This window comes from Tenrec ecaudatus, chromosome 6 (assembly GCF_050624435.1).
Source record: "Tenrec ecaudatus isolate mTenEca1 chromosome 6, mTenEca1.hap1, whole genome shotgun sequence".
Taxonomy (NCBI): Eukaryota; Metazoa; Chordata; class Mammalia; order Afrosoricida; family Tenrecidae; genus Tenrec; species Tenrec ecaudatus.
Genome location: NC_134535.1, coordinates 62,671,176 through 62,682,477, shown reverse-complemented (window position 1 = coordinate 62,682,477; position 11,302 = coordinate 62,671,176). Strand labels below are relative to the sequence as shown.

At 40.1% G+C, this 11,302-nt stretch overlaps 1 non-coding gene across 1 annotated transcript; it reads right to left on the bottom strand.

Moving 5' to 3' along the window:
* Positions 1 to 4,816: 4,816 nt before the first annotated feature.
* LOC142451909 (U1 spliceosomal RNA) lies at positions 4,817 to 4,980 on the bottom strand. The gene has a single exon (XR_012785014.1). It is a non-coding gene; the product is annotated as a U1 spliceosomal RNA (small nuclear RNA).
* Between the last annotated feature and the right edge of the window lie 6,322 nt (positions 4,981 to 11,302).

The following is an 11,302-nucleotide window of genomic DNA, read 5'->3' as shown; positions in this document are numbered from 1 at the left end:
ACCTTCTTGGAATTGCTTAAGACATAGCTAGAGGAATTAACGATAAGATCTTAATGTTAAGAACCTAGAGGTAAAAGAAGCTATCAATATTTCTGTTGGGAAAGAAATATTTTCAGCTGCAGATATCTGGCCCAGAGAAGTCCCTGTTTTCCATGGAATGGGAACAAAAACCATAATCTCATGATTATTTTCAATTTAACCAAAGTACCGAGGGTTCTGGCAAACTCGTCTCTTTCATGATCACACAGCTTAAGGGGAAACACTATTCTCAGTGTTCTTTAGGTCATGTCATCAATGAGATTTGCTTCTTCGGGACTAATGTTGAGTACTTCCCTGAATTTGTTAGGTTCGAGATAGAGGTAGTCATTTACTTTGCCAATAATTAGAAATATCTCTCTCCTGTGTTCTGAGTTTTCTTCATTATGGGGTCTGAGTCATTTTTGTTTTCCTTTAAACTGCTGGAGAGAGGAAAAGTGTGTCTTCTCCATCAACCAGTTTGGGTGCAGTTAACAAGGGCCTAAATATTAATCCAAGATGATCCGCAGGATCTCACAAATCTTTCTTTCAAAAACTTGCTTTCAAACCCTAAGGCTTGACTTGGCTGCCACATCTTTCTATCCTTCTCCATTGTTGTTACTTGCTCTCTGATGCTGTTGTTAGGTACTGTCAAATCAGTCAATTCCAGCTCATAGTGACCTTATGTACAATAGGAAATAGCATCTGGTCCTGTACCAACCCCACCATGGTTCTTCACTTTAACCAAAGTGCCAGGGGGTCTGGCAAGCTCTTCTCTCTAATGATCAACACAGCTTAAGGGAAGACACAATCCTCAGTGTTCTTTAGTTCAGGTCATCAATGAGATTTGCATTTGAACTGTGTCTATCCTGTGGAAGCTCTTCCCCTTTTTCACTGCCACTCCAGTTTACCAAACATCACATCATTTCCCAGGGAGCACACCCACAGTATATGCAAGGAAGTCTTGTCATCCTGCTTCTAGGGAGTTAGTTACTGTATAGTTGACTTCAACTCATGGCATCCAATGTATGCAGAATAGCACTGCTCCATAGGGTTTTCAAGGCTGCTGCCTCTCAGCTGGTCACTAGACTTAACATCTGAGACATCCCTGGATGGGTTACATCTGACAACATTTGGGCTAGTAGCCCCACACCTAACCATTTGTGCTGCCTGGGATATAGAGATAATAGTTGTAACTGAAAATGTCCAATACATACAATTTTGTGAGTAAAGTTGTGCAGTTTTAATATCATTTTGTCTCATTTATTAGGGAAAGCATATTTTATTATGTATCATTTCACAGTTCAATATCAAGTTCACTGTTGTATTTGATGTTAAGTATCTTAAAAGGCACATGTTTCTAACCTTAATTGCATAGAAAAGGAAAAGTAAGTGATCAACCCAAGGTTGTAACTAAGGATTTTGTCTCTTCTGATTAAACTAAAGATTAAAGATGCTACTACTTGAAGGCAATTAATATTCAGGTGTCACCTCCATCCTCTACTCTCATCCAAGAATAGAAAACAAAGGCGCAATTACCACTCATTTATATGGGCACTTTTTGTACGTTTCCAGTACCTGTGTGTAAGTAGATGCATGTAAACTGGATGCCAACTCTCTCCCACCTACATTCTTTCACACAAGCTTTTTCGTCTTCATATGTACACAGACCAAGAGCCACATTCAAACGCAGAGGATAACTATGCATCATTTAAGACCTCATTTGAACATATAAGTACTCTTCCTTTTGAATAGCCTTCTTGAACTTCTGGTCACCATGAGCTTAGAAGGAAGCTTATTTTCCATGCTTCCATGGCATCCTATTCATGCCACCCATATTGTCTCGAGTCTCACGGAGGTGACCAGCTTAGTTTGCTGTCTGCCTTGCAAACTGTTTGAACCAGTCTTTTGAATTTTATCTGCACGTAGCATCCACGATCACAAAATCTTGCACATTTTAAGAATTCAACCAGAATTAATAGAAAATGTGTATTAAACAATATTTTGTTGTTGTTGGTTACTGTCCAGTTGGTTCTGACTCACAGTGACCCCTAAACAACAGAGTTAAACACTACCCTGTCCTGTGCCATCCCCACAGTTGTTCTTATGTTTGAATCTGTCATTGCAGCCCCTGTGTCAATGCATCTTGTCAAGGGCTTTCCTCTTTTTTGCTGCCCCTGGAGTAAGCATGGCGCCTTTCTCCAGGGACTAGTCTCGTCTGAAAGCAGGTCCAAAGTATGTGAAACAAAGTTGTGTCATTCCTGCCTCTAAGAAGCATTCTGACTGTATGTCTGCCAACAAAGAAATTTTGTTCGTTTTAGCAGTCCCTGGTACTTTCAGTACATCCCCCTAGCACTGCTATTCAAATCCATCAGTTCTTCTGCAGACTTCCTTATCAATGCCCAACTCTCCAATATTAGGCCATTAACAAACCATGGTTTGGATCAGGTGCACCTTAGTCCTCAAGTAACATCCTTGATTTTCAACACTTTAAAGAATTCTTATTCCTCAATTTTGCTCAATGCAATACATCATTTAATAAATATACGTGTAAACTCATCTAAAGGATATTGGAGCTCACATCTAGCTTAAAATATCCATATAATGACAATCATTTTACCCGTCTCCCTAAAATCAAATATTTAAACATAGGGGAAAACTAAATTTCATATTTGATAGGATGAAATCATAATTAGAGCCTCAACCCACCATCTATGTGTAAAAGTTGTCAATTCAGGTGAGAGCTGAACCAAATCAAGTAAGAATGCCAAAGGAACAGCTATATTTATACAGATGTCAGAAAGCAAAACAAAAGCCAAACTGACTGCCACCTATTCAATTCCCACCCATAGACACTGTCAACCATGTTGTTGAGGCTTTGTGAACCTTTACAGGTGCATATATCTTGATCATTCACCCATGCAGCAGCTGGTGAGCTGCACTGCCAGCCTAACAGATAGCAGTCCAGTGTGTACCAATCACTCCAGCAGTACTCCAAATGGCAGGCAGATCTAAATCAGTCCCTGTGGGCCCACACCAGCCATTTAATCCAGAAGGCACCGACTGTGGCACCATTCTGAGTTTTTGGGGACATCAAGTGTTAGAGTGGCCACAGAGGGTTAGAGTCAAATTTAGGACTGCACAATCCAACCAGCGGTGGGATTCAAATAATTTAACAACTGGTTCTCTGCCCTAAGGAGCATTGTAAGTATAAAAATTCATATACCAAGAGGTAGTTTTTATTTCATACAGTTAGTACTTAAATAAGAACAATTAAAGAGGTACAAAAAGTAGGTTATAATAACTTTAACTTTACAGTATTAGTGATAAAATATTTAATAATACCTAAAAAGTAAAACTGCTATTTAAGATATTTCTATACTACCTCTTGATTGACATCCTCACTTTTAATAGTTCACTTTTTATCTGAGCATCATCATCTGTGTGATTGATCCTTAGCCAACTTCTTTCTGAAGGAGCAGAGCTAGGTCAATTAGACGATGGTCTTGTGTTTGGCATATTTGAAACCATTAGATGACTTCTCTTCTCTGAAGACATTATGGTCATCTTTATAAAAAAACTTTCTGTTTCTACTGAACATATAACAATTAGTCTGACAATATTTTTAACTCTTTGAACACTTTGAGAAATTACATAATTCCTCATAATATTTCATTGGGGTTTGAGGTACAATACAAAGCTGAAGTGAATGATAATGGGTCATCTTATGGTTGTTGGGAATTTTTTCTCTATATGCTCTATGTTTATGTAATTAACAAACACAAGGGTGTAAAAGTGTAGTACCTCATCAAAAGTATAATAAGTTTTGTGAAAAGAATAAATAAGTATTACAAGCATAGTTCCATCTAATTTTTTAAATAATTAAATCGTTTTTTTGGGCTTGTACAACTTTTATCACAATACACACATACATCCATTGTATCAAGCACATTTGTACATTTGTTGCCATATAATTCTCAAAACATTTGCTTTCTACTTGAGTCCTTTGTATCAGCTCCTCATTTTCCACTCCTTCTTTGCTTCCCTCTTCCCCATGAACCCTTGATAATTTATAAATTATTATTATTATGTCATATCTTACACCGTCCAACATTTCCCTTCATCCATTTCTCTGCTGTTCATTCCCCAAGGAAGAGATTATATGTAGATCCTTGTAATTGGTTCCCCTTTCCCACCCCACCTCCTGGCATCGCTAATCTCACCACTGGTCCTGAGGGGTTCATCTATCCTGGATTCTCTGTGTTTCCAGTTCCCACCTGTACCAGTGCACATCCTCTGGTCCAGCTGGCTTTGTAAGGTAGAATTGGGATCATGATAGTGGGGGGGAGCAAGAACTAGAAGAAAATTATATGTTTCATCATTGCTACACTGCACCCTGACGGGCTTGTTTCCTCCCCACAGCTCTTCTGCAAAGGAAGTACAATTGCCCACAAATGGCCCCTGGGACCCAATCCACACTCCCCCTCATTCACAATGCTATGATAATTTTGGTCTTTGATGCCTGTTACCTGATCCCTTCAATGCCTTATGATCTCACAGGCTGGTGTGTTTCTTCCATGTGGGCTTTGTTGTTCCTCAGTTAGATTGCTGCTTGTTTATCTTCAAACCTTTAAGACACCAGTTGCTGTATCTTTTGATAGCTAGGCACCATCATATTTCTTCACTACATTTGCTTATGCACCTGCTTTGTCTTCAGCAATCATGTCGGGACAAGCTGGTGTGTTTCTTCCATGTGCATTTTGTTGTTTCTCTTTTTCCCTCTCTCTGTTTTCTTATTTTATAGGGGAGAGCGCTAATGCAGTCACCCACTACTATAAATTATGCAGTCAAGTTCCCCACATTTGGAGAAATCGCAGGGGTCAGTACATCCGGAGTGCAATGGATAAGCCACGCCCTGTGAAAACCACCTTCATGATCATGGTATCTCTCCTGCCAGGTAAGTATAACATTTTGTATTTCTCAGCTAGATGACTGCTTGTTTATCTTCAGGCATTTAGGGCCCCAGACTCTATATCTTTTGATAGCCTGGCACCATCGGCTTTCTCCACCACATTTTTTGTGCACCAGTTGTCTTTGCGGATCGTGCCAGGGATGTGAGCATCTCAGACTGCCGAATTATTAGAACTAAGTGTTCTTGTGTTGAGGAAGTACTTGAGTAGGGGCCCACTGTCCATCTGTTTCATTAACACTAAACTTATAAATATATGTACATAGATCTATTTCCCCTTCATCATATATAAATATATTTACATCTGTATATACCTGTATTTAGATCTCTATAAGCACCCTTTGCCTCCTAGTTCTTTCCTCTTGTCCCACTATCATGTTCAGCCTTCGTTTGGGTTTCAGGAATTCTTCTCAGATACATTGTCCTTGATCCAGCCCTGCCAGACCTCCTACAACCTTCTTGCCACTGATTTTGAATCACTTGTTGTTCCCTTGTCCCTGGGTTTGTTAACACCCACTGCCTTTCCCCTGCCTCCCCCTCTCCCATGTTCCCCTGGAACTGTTATCCCATTGTTCTCTCTTCTGGCTTGTTTATCCCGCCTATCCCTTCCAGGTAGACATGCAGTGACAACAACATGAGGTATCACAAGACGGGTACAACAAAGCAACAATAGAAAATAAAACAATAGCTACAGCAACAACAAACCCTATAAATAGTTAAAAGTCTATTTGTTGTCCTTTATGAGTGCTTTCCAGTTGAGTCTGATAAGGTGCCATGCCCTGGCCCCACATCTATCCTTGGCATTCCCTGGGGACTTCAATGCTCTGCTCCCCCTACTACTCTGCTGCATGCTCCCCATGGCTGGCTTTGGAGTAGTGGGATCAGGGTGGGCACAATTCCTGCCATGTGTCTCTAGTGTTTTCTCCCATGGTGCTGTGGGTCAGTGAGGATGCTGTGTCCCGTGGTGGGGTTGGTCCAGTGGTCATCTCTGTGAATTGGCCGCTCTGAGAAGAAACATTGTCCTCAGGGGTTGGTGAGCCATCTAATTTTTTATACCTATGGTTGGAATGAACATTACTTTGGGTGCTAGAATACACTCTTTTGCAGATAAACATTCAAAAAGGGAACAGAATGCAAAATTTTAATTTTTGCACTGGGCATCTGTACAGCCACCCACCGAGAGAGAACCCTTATTACAAGTGCTATTTTAACCATACGTTCACCAAACTCAACCAAAAATTAGGCATTGACTCTACTGAACTAGTAAGACCCAGCTGAATCCCACAAATGAATCTAACCATTATTACAAATAGAAGGCTGTCAATACAGGAGAATGGATGGAAGAGAGTAGGCAGCTAACTAGAGCGGTTTTTCTGGGTCATCTCAACAGAAGTGGCACTAATAATTAGTCAAATTATTAGGATGGGTAGTGCTGCACTGCAAGCCCTATAGGAAAGGGCTGAACCTTTACCACAGGGAAATCCAAGATGCCAACTCCTCCAATTCACTGCTCCACACAACTTCCCAATACTTCTCTCAAACAAATAATTCCTGGTATAAAAGATCTTCCCTACTTAAAGATGCACAGCTTTAAGCAAAACTGTAAGTACACGGAGTTTAGTATGAGGAGCTAAAATAAGGCCAGGAGTCAACTGTGAAGCAGACCATTAATTTCTCATATGAAGTTCAGAGTGAAACTGAAAGAAGTTAAAATAAGTCCAAGAGAGTCAAAATATGACCTTAAAAATATCCCACCTGAATTTCCAGTGCATCTCACGAACAGATTTAACTCATTAAATATTAATAATAGAATGTATTGAGCTGCAGGATGGCATCCAAAAAGATCATTTAAATGCAGTGAAGAAAGCTGATGGTGCCCGACTGTCAAAAGATATAGAATCTGAGGTCTCATAGACTGGAAGATAAACATGAGGGTCATCTAACTGAGAAACAACAAAGCCCACATAGAAGAAGCACACCAGCCTGTGAGCTCATGAGGCATCAAAGGGATCAGAGATCAGGTATCAAAGACCAAAAAAAAAAAAAAAATCATAGCATTGTGAATGAGGGGGAATGTGGAGTGGGGACCCAAGGCCCATCTGTGGGAAATGGGACATCCCCTTGCAGAAAGGCCATGGGGAGGAGACAAGTCAGTCAGGGTGCAATGTAGCAATGATGAAACATACAGTTTTCCTCTAGTTCTCGAATACTTCCTCCTCTCCACTATCATGATCTCAATTCTACCTTACAAATATGGCTGTTCTGTAGGATGCACACTGGTACAGGTGGGAACTGGAAACACAGTGAATCCAGGACAGATGATCCCTTCAGGACCAGTGGTGAGAGTAGCAATGCTCGGAGGGTGGAGGGAAGGTGAAAGAGAAAGGGGGAACAGATTGTGGGGATCTACATATAACCTCCTCCCTGTGGGATGGACAGCTGAGAAGTGGGTGAAAGACGATGTTGGATGGTGTAGAATATGACAAAATAATAATTTATAAATTATCAAGGATTCATGGGGGAGGGGGAAGTGAGGAAGGGGGAAAATGAGGAGCTGACACCAAGGGCTCAAGTAGAAAGCAAATGTTTTGAGAATGATGATGGCAACAAATGTACAAATGTGCCTGACACGATGGTTGGATGTATGGATTGTGTATGATTTGAAAAAAAAAGGACAGGAATGAAAGAAAAGATAAAATGGATGTCAGAAGAGACTCTAAATGACAGTCTCTTAATTATAGAGTATCTAAGGCAGTGGAAGAAATGATGAAGTTGAAGAACTAAATAGAAAATTCTAATGAGCAGCTTGAGAAAACAAAGTAAAATGTTATAATGAAAGGTATAAAAACCTAGAGTTAGACAACCAAAAGGAAGAACATATTCAACGTATTTTAAAGTTAAAAAAACAATGAGAAATAATTCAATCTTCAGTTGCAATATTCAAAGATTCTATGGACAAAATATTGAATGATGCAGGAAGCATCCAAAGAAGATGGAAAGAAGGCACAGAGTCCAAAATATTATTAATTTTATGGTGTTGGCACGAGTTATTCATTCAATGACAATTGGAATACTTTTCCTACTTCTGATAATTTTACTGGGACTTTTAAGTGAACTAATTATCAAAAGTAGAAGTACTATTCCAGTTGCCATTGAGCTCACTTCAACTCATGCCAACCCCAGTTTAAGGGTGTAGAAAGTCTCATATTTCCCCAGCAAGGTGACTGATGGATTTGAATTTTGGGCCTTTTAGTTGGGAGCCCAGTGCCTTAGCCACGACACAGCCAGGACCCCTTGTGGTGTTCATTGAAGCACTTTCAAAATATCCAAAGGGGGAAATAATCCAAGGCTCTATCAAGAACCACCACCTGTCTGTCAGTTTGTCATGCGGCCATGGGCTGCATGTGACTGTGATGCTGGAAGCTATTTCAAATACCATCAGGGTAAGCCAAGGTGAAGAGGTTTCAGAAGGGTTTCCAGACTAAGAACAGATGATGAAAAGGGAAGAAACTCTCCACTTCAGAGAAATCAGCCACTGAAAACCTTATGAATAACAGAGGAAAATTGTCAGATACTGAAAGCCTCATGAATAGCACAGGAACACTGCCACATATAAGTGCCAGAATTGATGGAATACCAAGTGAAATGTTTCAGCTTTTGCAACAAATATTGCTACTTTATAACTGTAATTTTGCTACTGTTATGAATCAGGTAACCTCTGTGAAAGGGTCCTTCAACTCCGTAAGGGGTCGCGACCCACAGGTTGAGAACCGCTGACATAGGGGCTGAAGTCTAGCAATGATTGTGAGTGTGGTGCTGGACTGGCCAATGTTTCCTTCTGTTCTGCGTGGGTTCACTATGAGTCAGAATTGCCTGGATAGCACAGAATAGCGCCCATCGAAAGGTAACTGGATAAACAAAGGACTATTATCCATCCATAGAGAGAAATGAAATTCTGATACATGGAAAACTTTATGTTAGGTGAAATAAGCCAGACAGAAAAAGACAAATATCATACCAAGTTCTATGCAACACTGTCACGGAATGCTTGGGTTACTAACAGTTCAGTTGGTGGTTCAAATCCACCCATCAATCGTTTTTTTTTAAATCATTTTATTAGGGGCTCATACAACTCTTATCACAATTCATACATACATCAATTGTGTAAAGCACATTTGTACATTCATTATCATCATCATTCTCAAAACATTTGCTCTCCACTTAAGCCCCTGGCATCAGTTCCTCATTTTTTTAAACAATTTATTAGGGGCTCATACAACTCTTATCACAGTTCATACATATACATACATCAATTGTATAAAGCACATCTGTACATTCTTTGCCCTAATCATTTTCTTTTTTTCTCCTCTTTTCTTTTTTTACATTTTATTAGGGACTCATACAACTCTCATCACAATCCATACCTATACATACATCAATTGTATAAAGCACATTCATACATCCCCTGCCCCAATCATTCTCAAAGCATTTGCTCTCCACTTAAGCCCTTTGCATCAGGCCACCCATCAATCTTTTGGAGAAAAATGAACCTATCTTCTCAGGTCAATACTTACCCATGGAAAACTACATAGGGTTAATATGAGAATTTGCTCCCTAGCAATAGACTTGTTTCTTGAAAGCTAGACTAAACAATTACATAGAAACAGAAAATAGATGAGTGATTACCATGGGCTGAGAGCAGGGAGGATGGGAAGTTATTAATAGGTACAGCGTTTCTGTTTAATGTGATGAAAACATTTTGGAAATAGCGGTGCTGGTTGCACAAAGGTGAGTGTAATTAATGCCACTGAATTGTACATTTGTCTCGAGTTTCCTCCCTTGAAAAATGAAGATAATATTAATCCCCAAGCTGTGAGAATTGAACGAGAATGTGGCACAGCATTGGTACATAGCAAACTATGAATAATGGTAACAATGACTTGGTGCCCAAGCCCAGGAAATGCTGCCCGGTAGCTATGAAGGCTAATTAACAACACCGAAGAAAGCCCACACGCACTTCACAGCGGATAAGCTTTGCTGTGAGTCGGATCAACTTGACGGTAATGGACAAGTCTTTATTGAGCACTTCCTATGGGCCAGCCACTGTCTAGAGGTGATCTCCTTCTTTGTTATTAATTGCTATCAATTCTGACTCATGAGGATCCCATGTGCACAGTGGATTTTCAGAAACAGATTGCCTACTCTGTCTTTCAAGGTATCTCTAGATGGATTTGAATCACTAACCTGTTGACTAATAGTAGAGAGCTTACCCATTTCTGTCATCCAGGGATTCATATATTTTTTCATCACCAGAGTAAACGATATACCCATCTAACATAACTTTTAACGTCTTAAGTGACCTGCACAGGTCTTTCGGCTAGACAAGATAGAGGCAAGGCTTGGCTTCCGGAGTCTTCGGCCCCTGTTTACAAATGCATTGACACCCCTGCTTTTCCTCAGGGTAGCACTAACTTCCTTCATAAAGTCTTACTGGAGTGACCCCAAACCAGTTATCTTTCACATTCTTGAAAAAACGAACCAGATAAAGGTTCAGCCAGTGCTGGAGAAACTTAATCTTCTCACTCTGTTATGAAACTTAACCCCACCTCTAACTCTGACTTAGTTAATGCTGTCACTTTCAACTTGATCTCCTCTTTTCCTCACTGAGCCCCTCAATTTATTCTTAAACTGGTCTATTGCAGCACATATAACCAGTTGCAGTCATGTCTACTCTGATTCACGAAGACCCAGTGTATGTCAGAGTCGAACTGTGCACAATAGGATTTTTCAATGGTTGATATTTTAGAAGTAAATATGTCTTTCTCCAAAGGTACCTTGGATGGGCTCAAATCTTCATTCTTTTGGTTAGTACCTAGTATGCACTGAGTTGTGACCTTCCCACTTTATGGGGTGCCTAAGAAACCCCATAAGGCAGTTCCACTCTGCCCTGTAGGGTGGCTAAGATTTAGAATATATCCCATGAACTTGGTTTGGATTTTTGGTTTATGTTTGTAGCTGTCACATCCTTTGGGAAGAGATTTCCTTTTTATGTTAATGAGGCCATAAAAGTGTGTGGAATGAGTCTCAAATTGATCACTTCTGAGATGCAAAGAGCAGCTTAGACAGAGATAAGTAGCACAAACTGCTGGAGGTAGAGGATGCAACATGTAACACTTACCAAAGAAGCAAGGGGTGCTGAAGGAGGCAAGGATCTTCCCCCATGACCAATAGGAACTTTCCCCTAGAGCATGTGACCTGAATTCAGATTTCTAGTTTTCTGAATTCTGAGAAAATAAATTTATTAAGCACTCCATTGAG